This window comes from Ambystoma mexicanum, chromosome 9, assembly GCF_040938575.1.
Source record: "Ambystoma mexicanum isolate Mex_15411 chromosome 9, UKY_AmexF1_1, whole genome shotgun sequence".
NCBI classification, from domain to species: Eukaryota; Metazoa; Chordata; class Amphibia; order Caudata; family Ambystomatidae; genus Ambystoma; species Ambystoma mexicanum.
Window position 1 is genome coordinate 16,882,807 of NC_090931.1, and position 14,561 is coordinate 16,897,367.

The following is a 14,561-nucleotide window of genomic DNA, read 5'->3' on the forward strand; positions in this document are numbered from 1 at the left end:
CACTGACCCCCGCGGGCTCCGTGATCTAATATGCAGATTAAATCACGGAGCCCGCGGGTTCGCAGAGGGTGAAAGACGCCTCGGGCTCAGTGATCTATGTGCTCTGATAGATCAGATAGATCACAGAGCCCGAGGTGCCTTTCTCCGTCGGCAAAGCTTTATAAAATATGCCTTGAACTGTGTACGTTTCAAGCCATCTTTTATAAAGGTAGAAATATTTCTATGTTTATAAAAGACGGCTTGAAACGTGCACAATTCAAGGCATCTTTTATAAAGCTTTGTCGACGGACAAAGCCACCTTGCGGTTTGTTTTGTCCGTCATCAACGCTTTAAAAAGATGCCTTGAATTGGTTATGTGTCAAGCCATCTTTTAGAAACATAGAAACATGTTACAAATATCTATGTTTATAAAAGGTGGCTTCAAAAGTACACAAACCATAGTAAGGTAAGCACACAAGTGTGCGTAACTTACTATGGTTTGTGCACTTTTCAAGCCACCTTTTATAAACATAGAAATATGTAACATTGCTATGTTTATAAAATATGGCTTGAAAAGTACACACACCATAGTAGTACGCATACAAACATATAAATGCTCACATACATTTATATATTTGTTTGCGCACCTTACTATGATTTGTGCACTTTTAGGCCACGCCCACAATGAAAGCTACGTCCCCAAACGTGGGCCCCCCCTCAATTTCTTACCCCACTTAAAGCACTGCCTGTGCCAGTCTCCTGGGGTTAAGGGTTTCTCGCTCTGTCTCTCTCTGTGCCAGTCTCTTGGGATTAAGGGTTTCTCACTCAGTCTCTCTCTGTGCCAGTCTCCTGGGTTTAAGGGTTTCTCACACAGTCTCTCCCTGTGTCAGCCTCCTGGGATTAAGGGTTTCTCGCACAGTCTCTCCCTGTGCCAGTCTCCTGGGATTAAGGGTTTCTCATACAGTCTCTCCCTGTGCCAGTCTCCTGGGATTAAGGGTTTCTCACACAGTCTCTCTCTCTGTGCCAGTCTCATGGGATTAAGGGTTCCTCACACAGTCCCTCTGTTGCCAGTCTCCTGGGATTAAGGGTTTCTCACACAGTCTCTCTCTGTGTCAGTCTCATGGGATTAAGGGTTTCTCGCACAGTCTCTCCCTGTGCCAGTCTCTTCGGATTAAGGGTTTCTCACACAGTCTCTCTCTCTCTGTGCCAGTCTCATGGGATTAAGGGTTCCTCACACAGTCCCTCTGTTGCCAGTCTCCTGGGATTAAGGGTTTCTCACACAGTCTCTCTCTGTGTCAGTCTCATGGGATTAAGGGTTTCTCGCACAGTCTCTCCCTGTGCCAGTCTCTTGGGATTAAGGGTTTCTCGCACAGTCTCTCCCTGTGCCAGCCTGCTGGGATTAAGGGTTTCTCGCACAGTCTCTCTCTGTGCCAGTCTCATGGGATTAAGGGTTCCTCACACAGTCCCTCTGTTGCCAGTCTTCTGGGTTTAAGGGTTCTCACACAGTCTCTCTCTGTGCCAGGCTCCTGGGAATAAGGGTTTCTCGCACTGTTTCTCTCTGTGTTAGTCTCCTGGGTTTCAGGGTTTCTGGCACAGTCTCTCTCTGTGCCAGTCTCCTGGGATTAAGGGTTTCCCGCAGAGTCTCTCTCTTTGCCAGTCTCCTGGGATTAAGGGTTTCTCACACAGTCTCTCTCTGTGCCAGTCTCCTGGGATCAAAGGTTTCTCGCACAGTCTCTCCCTGTGCCAGTCTCCTGGGATTAAGGGTTTTTCGCACAGTCCCTCTCTGTGCCAGTCTCCTGGGATTAAGGGTTTCTCGCATAGTCTCTCCCTGTGCCAGTCTCCTGGGATTAAGGGTTTCTCACAGTCTCTCTCTGTGCCAGTCTCCTGGGTTTAAGGGTTTCTCGCACAGTCCCTCTCTGTGCCAGTCTCTCTCTCTGTACCAGTCTCCTGGGATTAAGGGTTTCTCACAGTCTCTCTCTGTGCCAGTCTCCTGGGTTTTAGGGTTTTCTCGCACAGTCCCTCTCTGTGCCAGTCTCTCTCCCTGTGCCAGTCTCCTGGGATTAAGAGTTTCTCACACAGTCTCTCTCTGTGCCAGTCTCCTGGGTTTTAGGTTTTTCTCGCACAGTCCCTCTCTGTGCCAGTCTCTCTCTCTGTGCCAGTCTCCTCGGATTAAGGGTTTCTAGCACAGTCTCTCCCTGTGCCAGTCTCCTGGGTTTAAGGGTTTCTCGTACAGTCTCTCTCTGTGCCAGTCTCCTGGGATTAAGGGTTTCTCACAGTCTCTCTCTGTGCCACTCTCCTGGGATTAAGGGTTTCTCACACAGTCTCTCTCTGTGCCAGTGTCCTGGGTTTAAGGGTTTCTCACACAGTCTCTCTCTGTGCCAGTCTCCTGGGTTTAAGGGTTTCTCGTAAAGTCCCTCTCTGTGCCAGTCTCTCTCTCTGTGCCAGTCTCCTGGTATTCAGGGTTTCTCGCACAGTCTCTCCCTGTGCCAGTCTTCTGGGATTAAGGGTTTCTCGCACAGTCTCTCTCTGTGCCAGTCTCCTGGGATTAAGGGTTTCTCACACAGTCTCTCTCTGTGCCAGTCTTCTGGGATTAAGGGTTTCTCGCACAGTCTCTCTCTGTGCCAGTCTCCTGGGATTAAGGGTTTCTCACACAGTCTCTCTCTGTCCCAGTCTCCTGGGTTTAAGGGTTTCTCGCACAGTCTCTTCTGTGCCAGTCTCCTGGGATTAAGGGTTTCTCACACAGTCTCTCTCTGTGCCAGTCTCCTGGGGTTAAGAGTTTCTCACACAGTCTCTCTATGTGCCAGTCTCCTGGTTTTAAGGGTTTCTTGCACTCTCTTTTCTCTCTGTCAGTCTCTTGGGTTTAAACTCCTGGTTCAGTCTTGGGGGTTCAAGTATTCTCATACGTGATGGGGTGCTGCCATCAGACTCCGTGAGATCTGGGAGTGCTCCCCAGGAATGGTAAATGAGTGGTTTCGAATGGTTCTGGTTGTGATTGGCTGCGCCCTTTGCTATGTCCGATCTGTGTGAGTGAGTATACTGGCTTCAACGTTACTGATACACAACCTATCTGCATTATTCACCACCCAGTCATTTTTGCTTTTTGATTTTTTTAATTGTGAATTGTAAAAATGTTTGGATACTTTCTGAACGTGGGTTTGAAATATAATCCTTCTTTTGTCAACCTTGTGGCATGACGACATTATGATGCCACTTTTACGTGATGATGTCATCAGTAGAGCCGTTTTATAGGCAAGCGTGTGGCATTCTTTACTCTGAATCTTGGTGCTGGAAATAGAATAAAAATGTACTCTAGGAATCCCCTCCTCCTTTAGAGGGTGGGTGGGATGAGGAGTGGGTGGAGTCAAAAAGGGCCCCGGGCTAGCACACCCAACACAGTGGCCCTCATTACAACCCAGGCGTTAACGGCGCCGTAAAAGGTGGCGGCGCCGTTAAACCGTTAACGCCTGATTACGAGGTCCCTTTGCGGGTGGCACTTCAGGCGTTAAAAAACCAACCCGCAAAGGGACCTTGGTGCTAAGTATTCCCATTGAGCCCTATGGGGCAAAAATGGGAATGGGGAAGGGCCATGGCGGCATGGGGAATTACCGCCCGCCAACCTCGGAATGGGGCGGTAATTCCCCATTCCGCCATGGCGGAGTCGGTAAGTTACCGGCATGGACCATGGTCCTATTAGAACCACGGTCCAACGCCTGGGTCGTAATGAGGGCCAGTATCTCTTCATGGTAGCCAAGCATGGCGATTTGCATAAAAGCAAAGAGCATTTTGGGAACAAAAGATTGCCCACAATTATAAATTTGAAACAAGTCTGTGAGAGTGATTAGGTAATAAACCCTTTTTTGAGCGAGCAGTGGAAGTTGGACTCTGCTCTTTTAATTGGTCACAAGACTCACCATAACAAAAAAAGCCAATAAATTGTCAGACATATATACCATTTTGGACAGGAGTTGGTGGATCTGGCGGCGGATGAGGTTGCCTTTGAGTGTGGATGAGGTAAAGGCTGTGGTGGTGAGACGGGTCATGGATGAGTGGCAGGAGAGGTGGGTGAGTGGGGTGAAGGGCAGGTGGATGTTTGGTGTTTGTGGGAAAGTGTCGGTGAAGGTGGATGCGGGGAGCCTGGAGTCGAGGAGGGGGGAGGAGGTGATGCTGAATCGGTTGAGGATAGGACATGTGGGGCTGAATGACTGTTTCGAGTGGGGAAGTCGATGGATTGTACGGTGTGTGGGGTGCCTGAGACTGTGGGACATTTTCTGCTTAGGTGTGAGAGACATGTTGAGGAGAGAGAATTGATGAGGGTTCGGTTGTCTGCGCTAGTTGTGGCTGAGCTGAGTGGGAAGGCTTTTCTGGGAGGTGACGAGGTAAGAGGCAGGAGGAGGAACAGTGTGATGTTGGATTTTGTGAGGCAGACTGGGCGGTGGGAGGAGTTGTGAGTTTATGTGAGCTAAGTATTGATTGGTGGGTCTGGAGCACATCATCCTTTAGGATGGGGAAGCGCCTGCGTGGGTCCAACCACACATCCGATAATTAAGAAGAAGAAGACAGGAAGCGCTCCACCACGCTTTAATGAGAAGAAGAAGACAGCTTTTGACCAGGATGTGAGGCTTCAGCTGTTTCTGCATTCAGGCGAGTGTTCTGAAGGATGGCTGCAAGGACAGATCTGGGATTTTCCTGGGCGAGCGAGCCCCTTAGCCTTGGCACAGAGCTCTTTCCCCAGCCCATTGCCTACCCTGCAAATCTCGAACCTTCAATGTCGTTTGCACAGTTTTAACTGGAGGGTAAGTTTCTTTCATGTTTGGGCTCAGTGCATCCCATGTTCAGGGAAAAGTGTGGCGTGAGGGGCCTGAGGCAAGACAGAAGACCATGCGCTAGGCAAATTGCTTAGTAGGCAAGGCAGCAGGCAAGGAAGCAGGCCATGCCCATTAGGCACAACGGATAGCTATGCCCTGGCAACTGCCTAATGGGCATGGTGGCAGGCCATGACCATTTGACAAACTCAGAAGCTCTTGGCACAACCCAAGGCCATGTTCTGGAAAAAGTGGTCCCTAGCTATGACCACAGGGTAGTGGGCATTATGGGTGGCTTTGGGGGCCAGAGAATAGCTGAACATGTGTGCTGTGCAAAGTGCCCACTGGGCCTGGCCTGCAGTCTGATAGTGTATATAATTATAGACCATAAAAAGCCTCAAAGTCGCCATCTATGGTGCTAAAGCATCCAACCGTGCAGAAGAGGTCCAACGTAGAACAAAGGCGAGAGGAGAAGTGCTAGGATTAGAAACAAAGAAAACTCCAGAAGACATGCCGCAGGTAAAAGAATGTAAACTAACTGGTTTGAATAATGGAGCATATGCCATTTTAGCATTCAGTTCCAAGGGCTGGGGGAGGGTGGGAGACGAGGGATGGGCAAGCTGCACGAAGGTCAAAAGTGTTATGTTATGTCAATTTATACCGCACACCGCTACGACCCAGGGTCAGTCTCCAGTCGCTTGCATGGCTCTGCAAGACAGGGGTCTGGGGAAGTTAGTCAGGATATGTTCAGAACCAAGAGGAACTGGCATATGAGTCTGGTCTTGCATGTGGGAGTTTGTGCAACGAGGCCATGTTTGTTTTAACCATATGGGTAAGATTCCGTACCTCGGTTGTGTTTTAGTGTTTTGTGTTGACGTTAGTGTGTTTAGTGGGGCTGTGGTGGGTTTGGTTGTGTGAACTGGTTAGATAGTGCCCATAAGGGATCCAGAGTCACGGGTGCCTGTAAGATTAGCCAGAGTCATGGTGTGTAAATTGCGTTGTTGACTTGTTTGTGGACTATGTGGGTGGTTCACTTTAGGTGTGCTACAGCATCTGGAGATGCTGGGTGTGAACATAGCATTGATTCTTGGGTTTACGTGTAGTGTGGCTAGCCTAAGCTCTGGTATGGCGTCAGTTATGTTGGAGGAGCAGGAATGGGAGAATGGGTTAGTAAGTCGGTCAGTTTGTTGGAGCCTCTAGCGTGGCTCTTTGGTTGCTGCTTGACAGTATCTTGCCTGGTTCTTGGTTGTAGTTTTTTGGCCCATCTCGTCTCCACTTTAGTTGGTTGTCTGTGGTGTTAATGGTGCTGGTGTCCTTCAAGGTGGTCATTGTCAGCCGAGTCCCCAGGTTTTGAGCCGGTTCCTGAAGATGTGGTCTTCTGTGGTTCTAATTTCTTTGGGCATGGTGTTCCAGATGTTACCAATTAGATGTGAGAAAGCTGTTCATCTGAAATGTTTTTTGCCTCTATTTGGAGGTCATTGCTGGATCTTAGGTCCCTTCTTGGTCGGTACCGGCTAATCTTGTCTTGGTGGAACTCAGCTCCTTGTCTGTGCAAGACTTTGTGGGAGATGCAGAGTGCTTTGAATTTGATGTGCTTTTTTACTGGTAACCAGTGTAGGCTTGTCAGTGCTGGAGTGATGTGGTCTCTTCTGTTTAGTCTTAATAGGATCCTGGCTGCAGAATTTTGCACCCTTTGGAGTTTCTTGGTGAGTCGTTCCAGCATTCCTAGAATAGAGGCTGTTTGCGTAGTCAATTCTTGTGAGTATCAGTGATATGATAGTGAGGGTTCTGCGAGGGAAAGAAAAGTAAGGGAGTAATCCTCTGAGCAGTCATAGGAGGAAGAAGCATTTTTTGGTGATTGAGTTGACTTGCGGTTTCAGGGATAGTCCGTTGTTCATGACTATTCCTACATTATTTACTACATCGGTAGTCTCCAGTTGCGTTCCCATCCCGGTTGGCCAGTCCAGTTGTGGGTTCCCTCTGTCAAATCCTGCGGCTAAGAGCATGATTTCCATTTTTGTCGGGTTCACTTTAAAGTTGTTCGTTGTCATCCAGTTGTAGATGTCTGTGAGGCAGTTGTTGAGGCTGTTGTTTTCTTCCTGGGTTCTGTGTTTTCACAATCAATTGTGTGTCATCTGCGTAGTTGTAGGGGATTAGTCTGTTGGTTCGAATGGTTTTCATATGAGTGCTTTGAAACTCTGCCTGTGTGCAGGCACTTTATAAGTAAACATTACCATTAGTGGGCAAATGTAGGTGTTGAAAAGCAGCGCATAGAGGCTGGATCCCTGCTGGACTCTGCAGGATATATTTTGGGTGTTTTTAGGTGAACAGTAGTAGGTAGGTTCTTTCGGTTCATTTTGTTAGGAATGAGGTAAGCCACTTTACTGTAGGTTCCTGTATGCCACATTCCGTCAATGTTTTTATTAGTGTTGCGTAGCTGATTGTGTCAAAAGCAGCTGATATGTCCAATAGTATGAAGGCCGAGAGAGCATCGTTGATATGTCCAATAGTATGAAGGCCGAGAGAGCATCGTCGTCTGTGTATATTTATAGGTCGTTCCATATCGATAGTAGTGCGGATTCTGTTCCCCTCATTGGTGTGAAGCCAACTTGTGGATGGTAGAGTATTCCGTTTGTTTTGACGTATTTAAGAAGGATTTTGTACACGTGGTTCACCAGGATCTTTACTCATTAGGGCAGGTTGGATATCGGTCTGTATTTGCTCGGGTCTTCTGCACTTTGATTCCTTTTTTATCAGTGGTTTGAAGTATGCTGATTTGAAGGAGGCCGGTACTATTCCTCTTTGAGTGATAGGTTCCGGAAGTGTGTTGTTGGGGTTCAGTGGTCGAGGATTTCTTTGAAGATGTCAGGTTGACATGGGTCCCTTGGGGATTATATAAGGTTTTTGTCCTTGATCAGTGTGGCAAAGGTTTCTTCTGTGATTGGTTCTAGGCAGGTGAGTTTTGCTGTAATCTGCGTTTCGTCTGGTGTTTCTGCTCCGGCAGATGTGGTTGTATTTGCATGGGCTGTGTTGATGGTTCCCTGTATTGTATCTATTTTTGATTTTAGGTGGTTGGTGATGTTGTCACAAAGTGCTTGCGTCGGGATGCTGGAATTCTGGCAGGAGGAGGTTTTGTTTTTTATCTCTTTGATGATTTTGAAGAGTTCTTTCTGTGGATTGTTTGCCGATTCAATTCTTTTGGAGTAATAGTAATTTTTTGCTTTGAGGACTGTTGCTTTGTATAGTTTGAGTTTCCTTTTGTATTTTATTTTGTCTTGTCAGTTGTATTGTTCTCTCCATTTTGCGGTTGTTTTTTTTTTAGTTCTTTCAGTTTTTCTTTGAACCATTTTGCTGTGGCTTTGAATGTTTTTGCTGATGTCAGTTTGTCAAGGGCCTTGGTGATCCAGCTGCTGGAGGTGCCTTATGCTGAGTCTGCAGTTGTTTCGGGTGGTTCGGATTCACAAGGGAGGGTTGTGTCTAGAAGGTTTGTTTGGGATTCTAGGTCCTGGTTCTTCCAGTTTCTTTTTCTTGCTGGTTTGAAGTATTTCCTTTCCGGTCGGTTGGCGGGTTTGGGATGGAATGGAGAACACTATACAGTAGTAGTCACTCCATGCCATTGGTGTAGGTGGCGCAGATGCGCATGGTCCCCCCTGCAGAAAATTGCATCCAGGGTGTTTCCGGGGTCTTGGGTGGATCCATTTACTATTTGCTTGAAATGTTATGTAAAGTTTCCAGGAGTGCACAGAGTGAGTTTGTAGTGGCTTTGTTTTCATTTTCGAACCAGATGTTGAAGTCTCCCAGGATGACTAGGTTGTCGTGGTAGGTTGATAAAATGGCAGCTGGATCGTGTTTTTTTAAAATTCTTGGTTCAACCCAAAACACCAGTTGGGTCCAGCCTCTGTGAATCTCAGAAAAGATTTTAAAAAGTCCACCATTTCCACACTGCTGAATAGTAGCGGCTGTCAGCTTTTGTTGTGATTGGATTCAAAAATGTTCTTGAGAAGAGACAATTTGCTTCCCAGGCTGCAAAAGCTTCAGGCTTGCTTGAGCAAGATGTACGCTGCACCAACCCGCACAAGTTATTGGAAGAACATACTATTTTATGCAGCAAAGTGTAGGTCATAAGCAACACAAGATTACTGGAGGCGGCTGCACCATGCAAGTACATTTTTAGTAAATAGTGAATTGCTAGGAAAATTAAGAATTGGGTTAAGAAGCAACAAAGAAGTATGGCAGTTAAAACATAGACCGAGTCACTGATCATCTGCATCTGGCGGTGGAGTGGCGGGCCGTGGATGTGTCACTGTCTCAGCAGATCAAGAGGTGGCAGGAAATACAAGGTGGAGAGAATCAGAGGGAGGGCTGCTTGAGTGCATTGAGGGATACATGCTGCCTTGAAAGGAGTGGTAAGGCCCTACACTGATCTGAACATCTGACCATACACAATCGCTGGCAGATTGAGTCCCAGCCTGGTGGCAGGAGATGCAAATTGGAGTTTTGATGAGGATTCCTGCAGAGCCCGACAGGTTGAACAGTTCATTATGACAAAGTTGAGGACTTTACAGAGAGCCTGGAAAGAGAGACACCAAGGAGGGCAAAGTATAAATCGCCCAGACGCCAGAAGTATCCAAGCGCTGGTGACTGCTATGGAAGCATAAAAAAGCAATGGCGGGTCTTAGGTATGGTCAATTTGATGGACTTGGCTTGGGCAGAGGTGGACGTTAAGCTGATGAAGTGTTAAATGAACAATAAACTAAATCCTAGGCTAATCGTGGTTTAAAAGGAGATGGAAACGTGCCAAGGACAAACCGAGTAAAACATTTTCAAAAGACAATCTCTGTATTTGCTGGGTTGAGCAAAAGACACAAGAGTACTGCCAAGGGCAGAGAGAAAACAGATGACGCATAAGAGAAGAAAGCATTGATATGCCAGCAGAGATAGGATCACATCAATTACACAACACTTGGCTACTTCCTTCTTCTTTGGCAGCATTGCAGGTTTGTCATCCTCCCCATATGTTTCAGAGGACACCAGAAGGAGTAGTAACATTACTGTGGCAACACCACGAGCCATCGGTTTCAATTCCAAGACCTTAACAGACCTACACATTTTTGATTTTGGATTCTTTTAAAAATTGGATGGAGGAGAAAAAAGGGACTCTTAACAAAATATTATCAGAGGATCTGTTATCTTTGATTGTAAAGAGGATCTGTTATCTTTGATTGTAAAATAATAAACGATCAAATAATGGGCTCCCTTAAGTGGCAAGAATAAACAATATTGTGCAAAACTGTATCAAGCAGTTAGTAGAATAATCTGTGGCACTGGAGACCTCAGAACAGGCCCAACAGAGGAGCACGCGGGTTCAATTCCAGCGTCATGCAGAGCATGCGTGTCTAAACACCCTTCTTGCACGTGGGATCTCTCCTACGTGTGTATTTCTTAAGTGCCTTGGCCAGACCGGAAGCATGAGGGACCGGAAGTATGAGATGGTCCTAGAGCGAGGAGTGCTGCAACACCCCCAAAGGCTACTCGAAAAACGAGGGGTTCAATTATATTCGCACAATGATTCCATGATACAAATTCTAGAGAAACCAGAGATTGGCAACCAGGAAAATCAGCACTACAGTAAAATGGTAGCCAGGACAGAGGAGGTGCACTTTGGAAGCATGCCAGGGAACTTTGTAACGAGTTAGTGCACTCCTCAAAAATCCAGGGGTCTGCAACCTGCAGCTCTTCAGGTGATTGGACTCAGACTCCCATGATCCATCATTGACTATGCTGGCTACGGCTGATGGGAGCTGAAGTCCAAAACATCTGGAAAGCCAAAGGCTGCTGTTTCCGGATAGGTGAATTGGGCTGGGACACATCGGTGTGTGTTTTAACACAGGGCTCCCCAGAGCGTTAGGTCACTCGGTGACTAACATGAGTAGCGTTTGGAACCCTGGTGGAAAACCTCAGTGAAGATGTAGAGTGATGTACAGTTGTGGAATGGTGCGTATAAGCAGGGCTGTGGTTGCTGGTGACTGCATGGAGTGCCACTGCTGGGTGTGTGTTTACTGGTGATGCATAGTGCTGCTTCTGAGTGTGTGGTTGCTGGTAGCTGCATGGAGTGTAAGTGCCACTGCTGGGAGTGTGTTTACTGGTGGATGCATAGTGCTGCTGCTGGTGTGTGGTTGCTGGTGGTCGCATGGGGTGTAAGTGCTGCTCCCGGGAGTGTGTTTGCTGGTGGGTGTAAGGGAGTGTGTTTACTGGTGGATGCATAGTGCTGCTGCTGGGTGTGTGGTTGCTGGTGGCTGCATGGGGTGTACGTGCTTCTGCTGGGAGTGTACGTGCTACTGCTGGGTGTGTGGTTGCTGGTGGATGCATGGAGTGTAAGTGCTACTGCTGGGTGTGTGGTTGCTGGTGGATGCATGAAGTGTAAGTGTTGCGGCTGGGTGTGTGGTTGCTGGTGGCTGCATGGGGTGTAAGTGCTGCTGCTGGGAGTGTTTACTGGTGGATGCATAGTGCTGCTGCCAGGTGTGTGGTTGCGGGTGGCTGCATGGGTGTAAGTGTCGCTGACGGGAGTGTGGTTGCTGGTGGGTGTATGGGAGTGTTTTTACTGGTGGATGCATAGTGCTGCTGCCAGGTGTGTGGTTGCTGGTGCTGCATGGGGTGTAAGTGCTGCTCCCGGGAGTGTGTTTGCTGGTGGGTGTTTATGGGAGTGTGTTTACTGGTGGATGCATAGTGCTGCTGCCAGGTGTGTGGTTGCGGGTGGCTGCATGGGGTGTAAGTGTCGCTGACTGGAGTGTGGTTGCTGGTGGGTGTGTGGGAGTGTGTTTACTGGTGGATGCATAGTGCTGCTGCTGGTGTGTGGTTGCTGGTGGTCGCATGGGGTGTAAGTGCTGCTCCCGGGAGTGTGTTTGCTGGTGGGTGTAAGGGAGTGTGTTTACTGGTGGATGCATAGTGCTGCTGCTGGGTGTGTGGTTGCTGGTGGCTGCATGGGGTGTACGTGTTGCTGCTGGGAGTGTACGTGCTACTGCTGGGTGTGTGGTTGCTGGTGGATGCATTGAGTGTAAGTGCTACTGCTGGGTGTGTGGTTGCTGGTGGATGCATGAAGTGTAAGTGTTGCGGCTGGGTGTGTGGTTGCTGGTGGCTGCATGGGGTGTAAGTGCTGCTGCTGGGAGTGTTTACTGGTGGATGCATAGTGCTGCTGCCAGGTGTGTGGTTGCGGGTGGCTGCATGGGTCTAAGTGTCGCTGACGGGAGTGTGGTTGCTGGTGGGTGTATGGGAGTGTTTTTACTGGTGGATGCATAGTGCTGCTGCCAGGTGTGTGGTTGCTGGTGCTGCATGGGGTGTAAGTGCTGCTCCCGGGAGTGTGTTTGCTGGTGGGTGTTTATGGGAGTGTGTTTACTGGTGGATGCATAGTGCTGCTGCCAGGTGTGTGGTTGCGGGTGGCTGCATGGGGTGTAAGTGTCGCTGACTGGAGTGTGGTTGCTGGTGGGTGTGTGGGAGTGTGTTTACTGGTGGATGCATAGTGCTGCTGCCACGTGTGTGGTTGCGGGTGGCTGCATGGGGTGTAAGTGTCGCTGACGGGAGTAGTGTGTTTGCTGGTGCGTGTGTGGGAGTGTGTTTACTGGTGGATGCATAGTGCTGCTGCCACGTATGTGGTTGTGGGTGGCTGCATGGGGTGTAAGTGCTGCTGCTGGGTGTGTGTTTGCTGGTGAGTGTATGGGAGTGTGTTTACTGGTGGATGCATAGTGCTGCTGCCAGGTGTGTGGTTGCGGGTTGCTGCATGGGGTGTAAGTGCTGCTCCCGGGAGTGTGTTTGCTGGTGGGTGTATGGGAGTGTGTTTACTGGTGGATGCATAGTGCTGATGCTGGGTGTGTGGTTGCTGGTGGCTGCATGGGGTGTAAGTGCTGCTCCCGGGAGCGTGTTTGCTGGTGGGTGTATGGGAGTGTGTTTACTGGTGGATGCATAGTGCTGCTGCCAGGTGTGTGGTTGTGGGTGGCTGCATAGAGTGTAAGTGCTGCTGCTGGGTGTGTGTTTACTGGTGATGCATAGTGCTGATGTGTGGTTGCTGGTGGCTGCATGGGGTGTAAGTGCTGCTCCCGGGAGTGTGTTTGCTGGTGGCTGCATGGAGTGTAAGTGCTGCGCCCGGGAGTGTGGTTGCTGGTGGCTGCATGGAGTGTAAGTGCTGCTCCCGGGAGTGTGTTTGCTGGTGGGCGTATGAGAGTGTGTTTACTGGTGGATGCATAGTGCTGCTGCCACGTGTGTGGTTGCGGGTGGCTGCATGGAGTGTAAGTGCTGCTCCCGGGAGTGTGTTTGCTGGTGGGCGTATGAGAGTGTGTTTACTGGTGGATGCATAGTGCTGCTGCCACGTGTGTGGTTGCGGGTGGCTGCATGGGTAAGTGTCGCTGACGGGAGTGTGTTTGCTGGTGGGTGTGTGGGAGTGTGTTTACCGGTGGGTGGTGATCAGGTGAGGGAGTTGCAAGGTCGTTAGTACTCTGTGGGTGTCGGCTCTGGTTGGGGGAGCGGTGAATATCGGGACAAGCGGGGGTGGATCTCTGGGCGATACGGACACACTCCGCCAGCCCACCCACTACCTATAGTATCCCACACATCTGCCACCGGCTTGCAATCTCACCCACTGACGACTACCCACCTCTATCGGCCCCCCAGCAGCGAGCGTGAGTCAGGCAGGCAAAGGTTGCGAGCATGAACCCCCCCCCCTCCCCCTCTCACTCCCTCACTCACTCACTCACTCACTCACTCGTGTACAGAGACTGCACATGCATGTAGCATGACGCTCGCCGGGGAGTTTTTAATGATTTAAAGTATTTTATATAGGAGGCCAAACCTGAGAAGTCGCTTGGCGCCGCAGGAGACCCGCCTCGACCGTCCGCGGACTGTAGCACACAGGTCCCCGGACTTTCGGTTTCTGTTCTCTCGCCTGGGAGTGCTTCTGGGAATCCCCACGCCCCGTGAACGCCCAATCACACCCGCCAGAAATGCGAGCCGGGCGTGGAGCCGGTGCCTACGTCACACGTGGGTCCAAATAAAGCACTGATGAGGTTGCAGGGAGCAGAGCACGTATGTATCCTGCATCTCAGAACTCGGGCTCCTGCTGCGAACCCCCAGTGTCCCCCGACACATGCCTTGCATGAACAGTCTGTGTGTACATTCTTTGCATACAGGCGTTTCTTTATTTTTTTTTAACTATTCACTTTTCTATAGGTGATATTGCTTGGACTTTTCATAACACCGCTAAGGGGGGCGGAGCACGTTTATTTGCAGTTCGTGGCTTACACCAGGACATAGTGGCCTGCATACATTGGGGTTAACAGCCACCTTTCTTCAAGTAAACCCACATTTCGAATAAACACAATTCTTAATTATGAAACCCATGCAGCCAAGAGGGCCAAAGTTGTATCCATTTCATGTGTAATCGAACCTGTCACGTATTGGGGCTGTTTTAGATGTGACTGTTCTATGCACACCTTCTAAACTGCACCTCCTCGCATGCACAAACGGAAGCCCCACTGCTCTGGACTCCTCACCGTCGCTTGTGTTGTGTGGGGGTGGGTCAGGCCCTGGAGCTCACAAAAGGGCACGCACCAGTCTGATACTTAGCGGCGTAACAGATGACTGCTTCCGCACATGTCCCAGAACATAGACACCTTTACTTTATCAGATTAAACATATCAAACTTAAAACGTAAACATCACAGTTCAACGACACCACTTGAAACACTGCACCAACGGGTGCCCTCTGTCCTCGGGGACAGTTCACTTCAAAGTC

At 49.2% G+C, this 14,561-nt stretch overlaps 1 protein-coding gene across 1 annotated transcript in view; it reads right to left on the reverse strand.

Annotated features, from left to right (window-relative positions):
- The window catches only part of LOC138487610 (uncharacterized), a 39,346-nt gene extending 25,642 nt beyond the window's left edge, over positions 1 to 13,704 (reverse strand). Inside the window, exon 1 of the mRNA XM_069614084.1 lies at positions 13,621 to 13,704. The gene's annotated coding sequence lies outside the window, so the exon portion shown is untranslated. The remainder of the gene's footprint in view (positions 1 to 13,620) is intronic.
- Positions 13,705 to 14,561: the final 857 nt, after the last annotated feature.